The sequence below is a fragment of the Malurus melanocephalus genome, unplaced genomic scaffold (assembly GCF_030028575.1).
Source record: "Malurus melanocephalus ecotype Western Australia unplaced genomic scaffold, MMel_1.1 scaffold_92, whole genome shotgun sequence".
Classification (NCBI taxonomy): domain Eukaryota; kingdom Metazoa; phylum Chordata; class Aves; order Passeriformes; family Maluridae; genus Malurus; species Malurus melanocephalus.
This window is the reverse complement of record NW_026623324.1, coordinates 1,708,950-1,723,308: the sequence shown is the minus strand read 5'-3', so window position 1 is coordinate 1,723,308 and position 14,359 is coordinate 1,708,950.

Below are 14,359 nucleotides of genomic sequence, written 5' to 3'. Positions count from 1 at the left end.
TTTTTTTTTTTTTTTTTTTGTTTGTTTTTTGTTTTAATGCAGATTTAGTGCAAGAAGAAGTGTTTAGAAGTAGTTCTGTTGAGGGACTTCGCAAAGCTGGACAGTTTTTGGAGCTGTTTGCTTCAGTAAAGTGGTACATGGCAGCTTGTGTCAGTCTTTCTTGCACTTGTGCTCTTGTCCTCTTCCCACTTTGTTCCCTGTCAAGTATTTTTGCTGGTTAGCAGAGCAGAAATGAAACTTTAGCAAGACAGAAAATGCCTGGGGGTGCAGTCTCTTCTTAAGCCAGTGGATCACTTTGCTWGTTATCCCATGCAGAAAGTTAGGGAGAGAAAAAAATCCTTTAGAGGAAAAAAATCCCAAAAATAGATACGTCTGTAACTGACAGCCAGCTAAGGATAAACTCAGAAGCAGGAGCTCTGGCAGGCTGCACCCATGCAGTGTGATCTTTTCCCAATCAAATCACATGAAGCATGGTTTGACAAATCAAACACACAAAAGCTGCAGTTCTGCATGTCTCATGCAATCCCATCACTGAAGTTTGGGGCAATCAGTAAAAACCCCGAACAAAACAAAACTAAAAACCCCCTGACTGCCATGCTGCTGGGTGTGAGTTGCCAGCTGGGACATCCCAGCCTTGYGGGCAGAGAGAAGAGCTCTCTTGACTTCATGGTTTCCTGCAAGCCATGGCTCAAGCCTGCCTTAAGGAAAAACCAAAGAGAAGGGCCATGGGTGCGTGCAGGTCTGTAATTGCAACTGCAGGTGCCCAAACACTATTTCCATGTAGGGCACATCCAAAAACACTCAAACCCCTACTCCACATGGAGTCTTTCTTTGTGCCCCGTGTTGAGCCTCCAGGAGCAGCACCAGAGCCTGGGCTTTGTGCTCTGCMTTGAGGGGATATCCTCAGCCAGAATGTTGTGACAGACCAGGCACCTCAAGCCAAGAAACACACAGCTCCTCCAGAGAAGGGTCCTGTCCTCAGCTCKTGCTTGTCTGGGGTGCTCAGGTCCTGCTGAGCAGGAGGTCCTCTGCTTCTATCKGTCCTGCCTGGCTGTGGGGTCAAGCAGAGCCTCAGCACCCATCCATGTGCTCCTCAGCCACAGCGTGGTCCTTTGTACYCTGCTGTGCCTCAGCCCTGGATGATCATCTTCTTGGCACAGGCTCTGCACAAGTATTGGGGTGTCCCATGTCCTACCCAATGTTCCATGCTCCCACCAAACAGGAAATGCACTTGAGCTGATACATGCGGGAGAAACAACTTCTGTGTGAAATTTCAGGCAGCCTGAACACAGCTAATGTGAACTGGGGGGTGTCCAGGGTGGTCTGATCTCTCTGCGTGTACCCCAAGCATCCCCAGCTATGGAGATCGCTTCGGCCCTTCTTTGGTGCTGTGCAGTGTAACCTACGCCCAGGCCGGTGAATGGCAGGCACACACACCCCAGTGSRCTGAYAGTCCATAYGGTACCAGAGACAAAGAAACAGAGGGCTCAATCGTGTACTTATTCCAGGAGTTTATTCCCAAAGGACACCAGAGRYGAMAGAGAGTGGGGTGGGGTTATCTGSCMMMRGGAWWMMMCYKGGGRMCMRKTWMCYKRRGRRSYKGGKKRRRGRRGRRGSMAARGGRAMMMMAWKRMCMAWKGGGGRARGGGKWRKSSRRRKKRRGGGKTWCMWYMAAWYCMAMCMRGGKWWCMWGGATTTACAYATTYATGGAGGAACYATCTAATTCCCAAGGGGGTTATCAAGATCTTTCCACCACTGAGTTTCAGCTATGCCAGGGCTGTCTAGCCCTTCAGCATTTTCTGAGGTGGTCTCATCCACCACAACAYACAGCCAAGTGCCAGCCTCAGGAGGAGATTGAACAGAGGTGCCATCTTTACAAGTGTGCTTTAGGGCATCACCATACACCTCCACATTCCCACAGGGCATGTCCCTTGCAAAAAWCTCTCTCCAACAAGCATAGTAGGGACATTTCAGACTTCAGTCTCTGACAGCCTACATTTTGCTGAAGGTTGCTTCATTTTTTGGAACTTCATGAGCATTCAACCCTAATGTGTGACATCCCAGAGAAGTCAGCTCTTCGGTATTCACTTGGCATCACAATGGGGTGATTTCTTCTCCTGAGAAGTCTCTGGAGCAGTGGGGTTTGTAAAGGCACTAAAGACTCACCATGAAGGCATTTCTGCATTCCAACAGATTTTAAAGGTGAACTGGGCAGGGACAGAGGAAAGAAGAGCCAAAGGACCCCCAGAAGGGGATGGTTCAGCAGAAGGTGGTCAGAGGAGAAGGGGAAYCGGGGTGAAGGGAAGACTGGGAGGAGAAAGGAGAGGGCAATCAAAGGGAAAACGAGGAGGACTTAAGGCAGTCACCGATTTATGGCATTGATACAGGTGGCAGCTGGGAATTTATGAAGCATTTGACAGAGTGACACACTTTTTAGGCATTTTGAGTCTTCTCCACTGCTGTGTGATAAGGGAAATGYAGCTGCAAGAAGGCATATAGCTCAGATAAGAGGAGGCTAATAAACATATGGATGAGGTTTAAACCCAGCTAGATCAAAGGAATATATTTGGCTATTCTCATAACAAGGGGTTTATCCTTGCCTTGCTATTTTCCCTCATATAGGAAATYCATCCTTTAGTCCCAGGGCAATTCAGCCTTTTTCTCTAGGTCTCCAAAGTGCACTTGTGACAATCTGAAAGGAAAATTGATCTTCTGCCTTACACTTTCTTCCAGCACAGCTCTCTGATTTTTCTCTAGTCTTGGCTACTCGCTCCCCAGCATCACCCTCAGCCCCTCACAGCTGCACCCRCCCCAAGCACAGCCCTGGCACCCCTGGATCAGGCCAGGGTGCTGCACAGCTCTGGCCCTGAGCTGGGGAAAGGTGCAGCGAGAAGGAGATGCACACTTGGGTCTTACCTATTTCCAGGAGCGAGGCCAGAGCCGCTGAGCATTCATGGATGCACTGACCTGGATATTCTGCCTGCAAGGCTGCTCACACCTCCTGCACCCGCCAGCACTGATGAGAGCCACCATCAGTCTCTGCTGCRAACCCTCACTCCATAGCTAAAGCTGCCACAACTTGTTTTACCAAGTGGGTTTTATTCCTGCCATTTTCATGATATTCCTTTTTATCCAGTCCTAGCCCTCCACAGAGGAGAAGCTCTTGGCTTCAAATCAACCTCTCCCCACCCAGCCACTGATGGCCATCAGCTGCATCAGCTGCCTGGCCACACTGAGGCCATTTAAAGGTGGAGCCGCCTGAAACCCAGAGGACACACTTTTTTCTTTAAGGTGCTCTGTAGATCACTCTCTGCCTGTACACTCACATTATTCCAGTAAAGTTACCAAATAAAGAAAATGACAATATCTCAAAGATAGCATTGAGTATGAATGGGTGGAAGGATTTGGTTTACTGAGGGATATTAACTCCCCCTTTAAGGTAATAGCTACTTTATCTGTTGAAAAAAATTACAGCTTTGTTTACTCTCTGTTGGTATTTGCCCAACAGACAGTATTGTCTAGTTTTGAAAACACATCAGGCCACACAAAAGAGCTGCCAGACTCTTACTGAGCTGATGATTCCTTTTTGTATCATTTTCCTTATCTTGGGATCCAGGCTGTCATCTTTAATTATTTTAAAATGAACTGCCGCATCTTATCTTCATCAGAATATTTTATCCCCTGCTCACCCTTCTATCTCTTCCTGATTCAAAACGTTAAAAGTAAAGAATTTTGATACTTTTTATTTGGTTATTGGTGTTTTACCTCATTGCTTCTTAAATAGGGGAAACTTTTAAAAAAARCATTTATCTTCAGCTTCCCTTTATATTCTGGCTCTCTGGTGTGAGTGCCTTTCCTGGCTGCTCAGCTCTTTCCAGAAGACTTTTCTCACATGCTGGATGATAAAACGCTGTGTCCTCCAGTTTGTCTGGAACTTAGCAGCTATGTGATGCTGGAGTGTCGTGGTTTGAATGAATTTAATGGGGGCGAACACTCCCAAGTTCCAGCAAACCCCCCTCCTTTCCCCACCCAGGTCCTAGAGACAAACTTTTCCACAGAGTGGAAAAGAAAAAGAAAAAAACTATTTATTTAACAGAACAACAACAACAAAATAATATCCCCACAAAGAAGAGAGGGGGGAAAAATGAAAATTATAAAACAAAAAAACAAAAAAAATCCCTGTGGGACCAGCTGTTGGATCTTAAAGTCTTTCTCTTCCCTCTTGGGAGTGGCTTCCCTTCCAGGGCCCCCAGAGGCGTTAGACAGAGTCGCTCCGGTGGTTCACTGGAGGATCTTTCTTGCCTGTCGTGCCACAGGAATCTTCTAATTCTCAGATGAAGTAAAAAAAAAAAAAAATGGAGGAAAAAACCAATCCAAAGAAAAGGGAAAAGAGGAGCAGTCCCAGATAGCTTCTTCCCTGCTGCTGAGCCCGAGACTCCTCCAGGAATGTGTGTTACTTGTACCTCTCCCTCCCACGGTCCTTTAAGGGAGGAACATCACAAAACAAACCAGAGCAGTGTCAACTAATGTACAGTTACAGAAGGGTTGCTTACCTTTCCTCTAACATAAGCAGATGATAGGAGTACAAATACTCAGCTACCCTAGGACATGGAGAAGCAAGACCCCTGGAGTTTAGAATAGGTGACACATGAGGCCCCCTGCTCTGTCGGCATTATTCCATATCCCCCGCTTCATTAACCACAGGTCTAATGTCCTGGTCACTATGCCCTCCCCTGCCAGCCCAAACACCATGGCCCTTTCCTGTGTACACCAACYTCCTATAAGTTTATTTTAAGTGGAGCCTCATATTCACAAAAATCAAAGTCTGATTTACACAATCTGGTCCCACACGTGATAGACAATGTCTAGAAAATTTCCTAGGCAGCTACATTTCTATTGCTYCAGCACAACACATGCATACAGTGATCAATAAAATACAAATTTGGAAAAGTGGCGATCAAGTTAAAAATAGGCTTTTAGCATTTTCATTATCACAGGCAGAATGTAATAAGGTAGATCTATACCACAATACCCAAAGAGTCATTTTACAATCTATGTGTGCCTCTCAAGCGCCAATTATTTAATATTTTTTAATATCAGGCTTAAAATTAAGAAATACTCCATGCAAAATTGCAATCACCTGAGCCTGTATATACAAGAGGATGGGACATGCAGGTACAGAGTAGAAGTGGACCAAGTAAACAGATGAGTGAGAAGTGAGGGTGAGACTGGGCAGCAATCTTCCCTGGTACACACAYGGACATAATGGGAAGAGGCCTAAAGAGTGGTGCACAGCACCCCACCGAGCAATCAGAGCTCCTCACAGAGCAGAACAGAACTGGCATCAGAGCAGAAGCTGAAATGAAAGCTGACAGTGAAACAAATGTTGGTYGGTAAAACATAGGCTGATTATATCCCAGTTAGCATTGATTCGGGTGCCAAGAATAACAGCAGGCACTGGAACAGAGTGGGGGAGTGTGAGGCGCTGAGAAAGAGCTCGGCACAACAGAGCAGGAGATGATTAAACAAACAAACAAACAAACAAACAAACAAAACCTCACCCCGAGGAGGAAATTATTAAAGCAGCATGAACACAGAGCTGCAGCCGTCTTCTGTGGGAAGCAAATTCCGCAGAGAGCCGGCAGACTGGGAAAGCCCACAAATGGCAGCTCTGCATTACTGAGGAAAATGGATTGGTGAGAGCTGTTAGCCAGCATATGTTTGACCTTTCTGAGAACACCGGCACGGGCACGTTTATTAATGACCGCGGCAGGGAGATGAGCGGGCAGGGAAGGAGGTTTGATTTCCGGGCCATCTGCGATCCTGCCTGCCAAGCGATGGGAGGGCACCAGCCAGCCCTGGCCCTGGCCAGTATTTCTCCTCACAAGCAAGAGGAGGTGAGACAGATTTCTCCCCACTTTTCACATGCTGAGAATCTCATTTGACTCTTGAGCACTTGGGGACCTGTTGGAAATCGYACAAACAAAAGGCACTGTTCTCCTGAGAAGAGGCAGATCTGGGCYCTCTGTGACCACCTCTTACTGGGAGAAAGGGAAGAATATCAAGTGGAAACACTCAATAGATTGAACCATGTCAGGTCTTGTACTTCACACGTAGAGCCAGTGKTTTGGTATCCATCAAGACAAAAGACACTTTCCTTTTTTTTTCCCCAGCACACATGGCAAGTAACTTTTATCTCCTTTACTACATTTTATCAATGAGCAGTAAGTAAAGTTAGGAAGATAACAAAACCCATCATGCTCACTGAAAAGAATAAGAAAATGTGATCACTGAAATACCTGACAATTACATAAAATTGCATACAGATGGGTAGTGCTGTGAAAACGGCAGATTGTTGGTCTCATCTCTACAGAAGAGTTTAGTATGATGAATGACAAGGATTTGTTTGCAAAGTTGGGATGTACTACAGGAATTTGAAATAACAAAAGGACGTGGGCAAATGGGACAGTATGAAAAAATTAATAGGTAGGGGTGTTACCAGCCCATAGAGGTATCTGAAATCCCAAATTAGCGATCTCCCTTCATGCCTACAGTGTAAGACAAGACCTGTRTTTATAATGGATGACTGGATTATGTCATAGGAAGAACTAGGTACTCCTGGAGCTAGTAAAAGTATGGAATGTGATGGGAAAAAAGTGTGGCATAATTCAGCTGAGGTCAAAGAYGGTCTGTTGCTTTGGGCTGAGATGTCACCAAAGGCTCCTGGGGAGGAGGAGGATCTGGTTACACTGCAAAACCATATACTACTGCTTAGCCCCCTAAATGCCACAGCCAGGAAAAACATGGCAGTAGATCCAGGAACTGTCAGGTGAGAAGTTTTCCACAGTGGCAGGGAAAGTCCTGGCACTTGCTAAGGCACCACAACGGCCTCATTGAGCTGTCAGTGTGCACTTCTCATCAGCTGCCTTTCAAAAAGATGATTTTASAATGACAAATGGGAAAAGGGCTACTCAGAAACATGAGATGAGTTTCTCAGTTTCTGAAGGGTAGATCAAATAGCCTGTCTTGTGTAGCTGTGTTAACAGAAGTCTGAGAGAGTGCTGGATTACATTTGAGCAATAAATACAGGAAGAGAGAGGAATTATTTCCATTTAGATAAAAGCTGCTACAAGATTAAGTAGGTGAACACTGACCCTGAAAGAATTTGGCTTGGAAAGAAGGAGATAATTTAACTTTCAGAAGTGAAGTGCCAGCACAGCCTTTGAACAGGGATACTGGGAGTAGGTATTTGACTGTCACAGGATAACATGGGATTAAGTTACAGAGGAGATTGTGTGAAGACAGGAATGGTTCTTGGGTTTGGAAATGATGGTGTAAGATAGAGGGTTTCAATTGCTTCAGTATTATTCAGAATTCCAGTTGAAAAAAGACTTAATCTYGTGTTTGTGACACTAGATTTAGCCATTCAATCTCATGCTAGGCCAGGTTCCTGATTATTCCCTGGCGCCAGGACAGATTTTCTCTCCCGTGCTTGATGCTGTTGGTTTTGGTTTTGAATTTTACTCTCTTTTAGGGCAGAACAGTTTTTTTCAGCCAGCATCAGGGTGTTGGTCCAGGTGCATGAATGTTCCAGAGGCACAGTGAGCACTTTAAGGGAGCCCACCAGTTTGTGACTCCCTGACCTCAGAGAGGTCTGGCTCAACTGAGACAATTTTGCTTGTTATTTTCCATGAAATTTGAAGTGGCAGTGGGGGAAGACTCTCATTTCTGCTCAGTTTGGCAGCTGACAGGGCATGAAAATGAGAGAAAGAATATGATGAAGAAAGGCATTGCCATTTGCAATTGAGATGTCCTTGCAACTGGGGGGCTTTTTCCTCTGACCTGACCTGAGTCCAGTCCTATAAAAATTTCCACCCATCAGGACATCTAGGCTGGGAGACATCYTCTCATTTTGGGGAAAACTTGCCTACAGAAACCATGACTATTCGTAAAGTAGGGCTTTCAGTCTGTACCTTTCCCAAGATGAACACTCATGCCGGTGTTTTTGTTTTATTAGAACAGGATAACCATACCCTATTAAGTGACAACAGATAGAATAATTGCATATAAATACCTGAAAAGGTGCAACCCATTTACACATAACCAACAGAGTTCTTTTTAAACACAGGAATATTTTCCAGCTGCTAATCTGTAATGTAAATGAGCATGGAGTCTTCTATCCTCAGCAGGAGCACTGTTCAGCACCAAAATCTCCTTCAGAACTGGTCTTGGCAGCCATTAAACATGTGGATGTACTCAGACCAAACCATTTAACAGCAGATAACTGAGTAAGACTTGAACCTGTTAAAAACATGTATTTTCTGCCAAGGCTTAAATACATACCTGCAGCTGGTACGAAGCCCCAAGTTTCTATTTGTTTTGAATTTGTCCCTCTAGAYGATAAATATTTAGCCAACATCTCCCAGCTTATCACAAATAACTTCCTGTAATCCGCTTGGCTGGGTTTGAGGCTAAACAACACCACACAGAAGAATAGATATTAATGTTCTGATTTGTGCACAGCCTTGAAGCTTGGATGCAAAACAGGCCAAATTTATGTTAAATTTGCTTAATTTCCATGGGAATGTGCACTGTGGCTGCTGTATGGGGGGCAAGAATAGGAATAGAATCTAAGCAAGAGAGGAACTGAAAAACACAACCCATCTCATTGCCTGTTTTTGTTTCCTCACAGTCCTCCAGAGACCAGTTTGTCATTACAGAGGTGATTTTGAGCTCTTGGGATTGAGGGAGTCTCATATGTGCTTCTGGTTCTTGGATAAACCATTTGTGTCAATGCTTTCATTTGTGGTAAAACAGTAGCACAAGCATGAAGGGACAGAATCTGATTGCATTTGTGTGATAGAGCCATGGTCTATTAAGCAGAAGAGTTTATAAAATCATTAAACAAGATAAACCGGGTTCTTTCTGAGAGAGGTGCAAAAAATACAGGTGGAAATTGGAGTGGTAATTCCTTGCAATACTTGGGTTTTCTACTGATTTTCTATCTCACCTCTAACAAGATGTGAGGTTAAATKATGAGATGTGATTAAAATGCCAGATTGACCACATGGCCTCAGGGAATGCCTCACAGAGCTACCCACACGATAGCATCAGCACACCATTATGTTACTGGTGTAACATCTCTATAAAACATTTTAAACCAAGCCTGTATTGCATTCAGGACGGGCAGCACCTTTCAGATTACAGGATGACTTCAAAAAGTGATAGTGGCATAAAGGTAGAAAAATAGCAGAAGCAAATGGATGTTTGCTATGCTCTAGTTTGCATACACATCCTCTTGTTTCCTGGAATGCAGTGAAATTATCTTATTTGGGGTCTTGCTGAACTAGGGTTGTGTGCTTTTGATTTATCCCTGTTCCCCTGGTCCAGCTATCATTGTGGGGAGTTTCATCCAGGYTCACATTTTGCAGCTGGGAAAGAAAGTTCTGGGTAACTATTTGCRATGGGGATCTATTTTTGTTCAAGCATTCAGTGTCAGGCTCCTGTCTGTGTACCGATCAATATGTTATTTGTTTAGTCATCAAACTCACATCTGAGGGCATTCAGGAAAACTATTTTCACATTGAGATTGGTTTATGGTTCCATGCATGACTTGCAAATCAAAACCTGCAACTCTTATTAGCCTCCTTTGTGGGAAGATGAGGCAGCAATAATTTCACCRTCATCAGTAGCTTGGCAGATACTCACAGGGTTTTGGGTTGTTTAGAGGTGGGGCCTCGCTGCCTGACACAGGACATTGCCTCACTCACTTCAGGACCTTGGAATTAAATCTCTCGCCTCATCTCTAACAGGAAATTGCAGCCTCTATTGCATTTCAACCACAACCAGACCTCACCAAGGGGGTTGCAGCACAAGTGTCCCCAAAAGCATCACAGGGGCACTGTATCAAAGGGGGATGCTACATCCCTGGAGCAGCTCCAGGGAATTTCAGAATTTTTTTTGAGCTGTATCCTGAGGTTAATAAAAATACATCTCTCATCTCTGTGCAATGCCCTCCCTTCTAGGAGCTTCACTCCTGACTGAGGGTRCATTTATACATTCATGTGTGCTCAGCACCTTGTTGATGCCTGAGGGGCAGCCAGGATTGATGAGATAGCCCTATTGCCTAAAATCAGAGCTCTGAGATTGCCTGAAGTTAATGTGCAACTGACCCTTCTGGCAGGTCTGCCCACGCTTCTTCTGAGCTCTGACAATTTCTTGCATCCCGAGGGTCTACACAAGAGGCAAACAGCTTATGCACAGAAGGCTGGGCAGATGGACTAGGAGGCATTTGCAAAGCTCTTGTGGGGTGCAGCAAGTCATGTTTAAAATCAATGTCTGTTTCAGACACTCAGGAGACTGGCAAAGATGGTGCCACAGACTCTGCTGTCCCCATGCATCTCCCYCAGGTTAGCAGGTGTAGGGACAAGTGTCAGGTGTGCTCCATGGAGGAGAGGGATGAAGGGAAATCTGGGGGTCCCCCAAAGGAGGGAAAGCATGGAGGTAGGGGCATGGTGCCTAAGCCTAAGGCCATCTCTCCTTTCTATTCCATGGCCACAGCACAGCCCCTCTGCAGAGCCACCTGCCGGGATACTGACAAGAGTGTGGCACCCTGATTCCTGTGCTGTGCTGAAAAATGCATGTGGAAAAACTGGACCAGGAACAAGCTGAGCTTTTGACAAGATGCTCATGTGCAGCACCCACAGGAGCTTGGCTGGCTTCACCTTTTAAAGAGGACATTTGAAGAAGGCTCATCTTTTCAGGGCAAGCTGGTAGCTAATATAATGTGGCCTGTCAGTTAGCAGACAAAAACATAACACAGTCTTATAGCAATGTTGCTTTTGGAACAATTAATTAGCAATTGTGCAGCTAGCCAAAGGTAACAGGAATTTTTCAGCAGGGAAGGTAATTAGCATCAGGGACAGAGGATGAAAGCTGAGACAGCTCCTGTCAGACCTGGAAATCCTATCTGCACTATAAGTACAGCTGTGTCTTGGTTCCTGTAAGAGGCAATGGAAGAACATCAAAAGGTCCTTTTCTGCCTTTACAAGACAGAAATGCATATTTTCCCTCCACACTTTTAATAGTAATAGATTCACTTGTTTTGTACTAGGGACACCTCCTCTTTGATAATCCTGCCATCAAATTATTCTGCTCCTCTCTTCACACTGCCTTGGGCACCCACCCGTCCCCTAGAGCTGGAGTAGGCTGAGTGCCCCTGCCCCCTCCAAGCCCCACCAGGGCCACACTTCACTAGCCATCTTTGCTTTTACYTCTGGCCTCAGAGCACCTGTGGTGTCTCCTCTTGTGTCCCATGGAAGCTGCTCTCCTTGTGCTGCTCCACTTCCTCAAGGCTGCTGATGTTGCTTGTAAGCCTTCTACATGGATCAGGAAAGCCCAAGGGGTTTTCTCAGCTCTCAGCAGGATCAGAAACACCAGGTCAAGCTCCCCAGAAGGGGTATAAAATAAGGCCCTTTTCTTCTTTTGTATTGGTTTTTCTCTTCACTGAACATGCAGGAGAAATTTGAGTTAAATGGAGTGTGGATTTTCATTTTTGCATAATACATTTCAAACAGGATTTCATTATCCCATGCAAATGGCATTAATCTGCAAAAGTAGCCTATTAAATGTTTAAGGGACTTTATCCCAAAGGTGATGTTGTACTTCATTACTGGACTATGATGTTTTTTTGCATCTCTGTTCAGAAGACCTGACTCAAATCACAGCTGGCAATTGCTAAACAAATTTAACAAATCTTTGTGCATAATCAGGAAACCAGCCCAGAAATGCAGAATTAGGATTTTATAATTCCTATTTAAACTGACACTACCGTTTGCTGTCCTCTGTTTATGCAAACATGCTAATTAATTTTCGCCCACATGTGGCTGAGATGGAAGCTTTACAGTTGTAGGATAATGTCCAGATACACTATTGCAGGCCAGAATACAATCAGCCTAATGCTCATAAGCACAACAGCAATGCATTCCAAAAGAAAAGTAAAACAATTTAATTATTCTAGATGGGCTATTAGTTTTTATGTCATTATGTTACCAGCAGGAGCACTGGCTGACATACACAGTGCAGATGAGTGAATTGCACAGTGCTCATATGCCAGACATTGAAACTGATTTTAGAAACRAAGTGGTACACTGGAACTGATCTTAGAAATAAAGTGGTACACTCACTGGTGGCTGCAGCTACAGTTAATGGCCAGGGASAGGGCTTGCCTGTCCCTTCACCTAGTCCCATCACTGGGGCAGATGGTGAGGTCCCCTTCCACCCTCTTAATCTCACCTTGCCAGCTACTGATACAGCCCAGCTAGGTACTGGTGAGAGCCTAAGGACAGTCAGAGAACACCGTGAGCCATATTCCCAAATGGGGAAAATAAACTCAAAAGGCTGAGGTCAACCAGCCTCAGAAAAAAATCAGACAGAGAGAGAAGTGGCAGTTCCATGAGCTACTCCAGATCCTTGCACAGATGCACTATACACACAAGACCATGAAACCCCTGGGATCAGCACCAAATGGATTTGGGGAGCCTAGAGCCTCCCAGAAGAGTGGGTTTCTCGATTTTTAACGTAGAGTTCACTTTTTTTTAAGACAGTCTAGGCACTAAAATGGAAGGCTGACCCCAGGCCAGGCAGTGCCTGGAGTCCCATTTGCCTCTGGAAAGTTTCAGTAACTACAGTGGCCAAACACTCATGCTCTGAACACTCAGTAAACACAGGAAAAACTTGTTAGGATAATAAGCATAATTTGCCTCAGGGAACACAGGAACCATCGACACTGGGGAAATGCCAAACCATTATCCAGATTCATAGGATACTTGGTGCAACTGAAGTAACAGAGAGTTGCAGACTGTGGACAAATGGTGGAAAAGTTCGTTCCGTCAAATTTCATTTTGGAATGACTTTTGGCAATGYCCTCACTCTCCCTTCCTCTAACTCCTAGTGACAGGCAATGCAGCCCAGTGAAAACTGTGTGGTCACTTAGCAATTTGCCAGGATGATTTTTTCCCTGACATTGGCTGTCAGCCCATGCACCTGCTCCCAGCCACACTGTCCCTCTTCATTACCTAAATCTGTCATTTGGCCCCAACTGCCACGTGTGAGATCATCTCATTATCAGCTAAGGAAATAGCTCTGACAAACCTGCATCATCACCAGCAAAATAATAGCATCACAGTCCTCACAGCCAGTGACAACATGATGACCTTTGAAGTAATTGTGAGAAAAAAATCTATGGTAAAAAGCAAGTAGAATGGTAACTGAGGAAGCAATGAGATGAACACCGTAGGCATTATAATTACRCACACCACATACCTAATCTGCATTAAGCAAGCATGCAAGCTTGCAGAGGTAGTCTCCAGGATTTTAAAAGTTATGGTTTCTGTTTGAAACAAGCAACTGGCTATGTAGGAGCTTTTTGATACCGGCTACAATATTGATAGTTACTAGCGCAGAGAAGAGAAACCCCATTCTTCTGTACTGGTGCATATTTGGAGTAACACTGCTTCCCATTATAGTAACTTTATTTTGCTTCAGTTGAAAGCAGTACGTAGAAGAATGAATGTTAACGGAATAACATTAGGGCAGTAGTATTTTTAGCGACTCATGGTTCATCTCAGTATATTTCTGGCTACTGTTTACAAAGCAAATTGTAACGTGGAGATCCAAGATCTGACATTAGCAAACATGYTCTGTGCAAGTTCCTACCTACCTGGAGGACAGCACTATCCAAGTAACAGTGCATCAAAGGCTTTCTTTTTTTTTTTTCCAAGAGCCCATCCCATGCAGTTACCTACTTACTGCAAAGCAACTGACTTGAAACTGCTTTGTGGGAAATCTCTGTCTGATCCTGTGCAGCACAGTCTCTCACTGACCAAAAGCGAGAGCAGGCACCTCAGCGCAGAGTATCTTCCACACACCACACCTATGGTGACTTTCCATCCCTCCTAGATCCAGTGGTGGATCCAGAGCTGCACACTGCTGGGAATTAGGAGAACATCCTGGGGAAGGTTGCCACACACTTGCCTTATGCATGTTCACACATCGCTCCTGGCCATTGTGAGAGACAAAATACCAGRCTACACAAACCATGTAATCTAGAACTGCTGCATTTATGCAATTCTTATGCAATTCCTCTGACATGAGCACCCAATGAGGGAAGGTTAATAGTGCTGACATTAAAACTGCAAACAGCCCCAGTGTCTGGAATTACCTACTTAGAAAATAACTCATTTCAACCTCCAGCAAGTCTTCAGCACCCACACAAGGTGCCACAGGTCAACCTTGGGAAAAACTCTTCAGGAAGAAAACATGTTCTTTAAAGGACAACATGGCTGCCACTCAGCTCCAA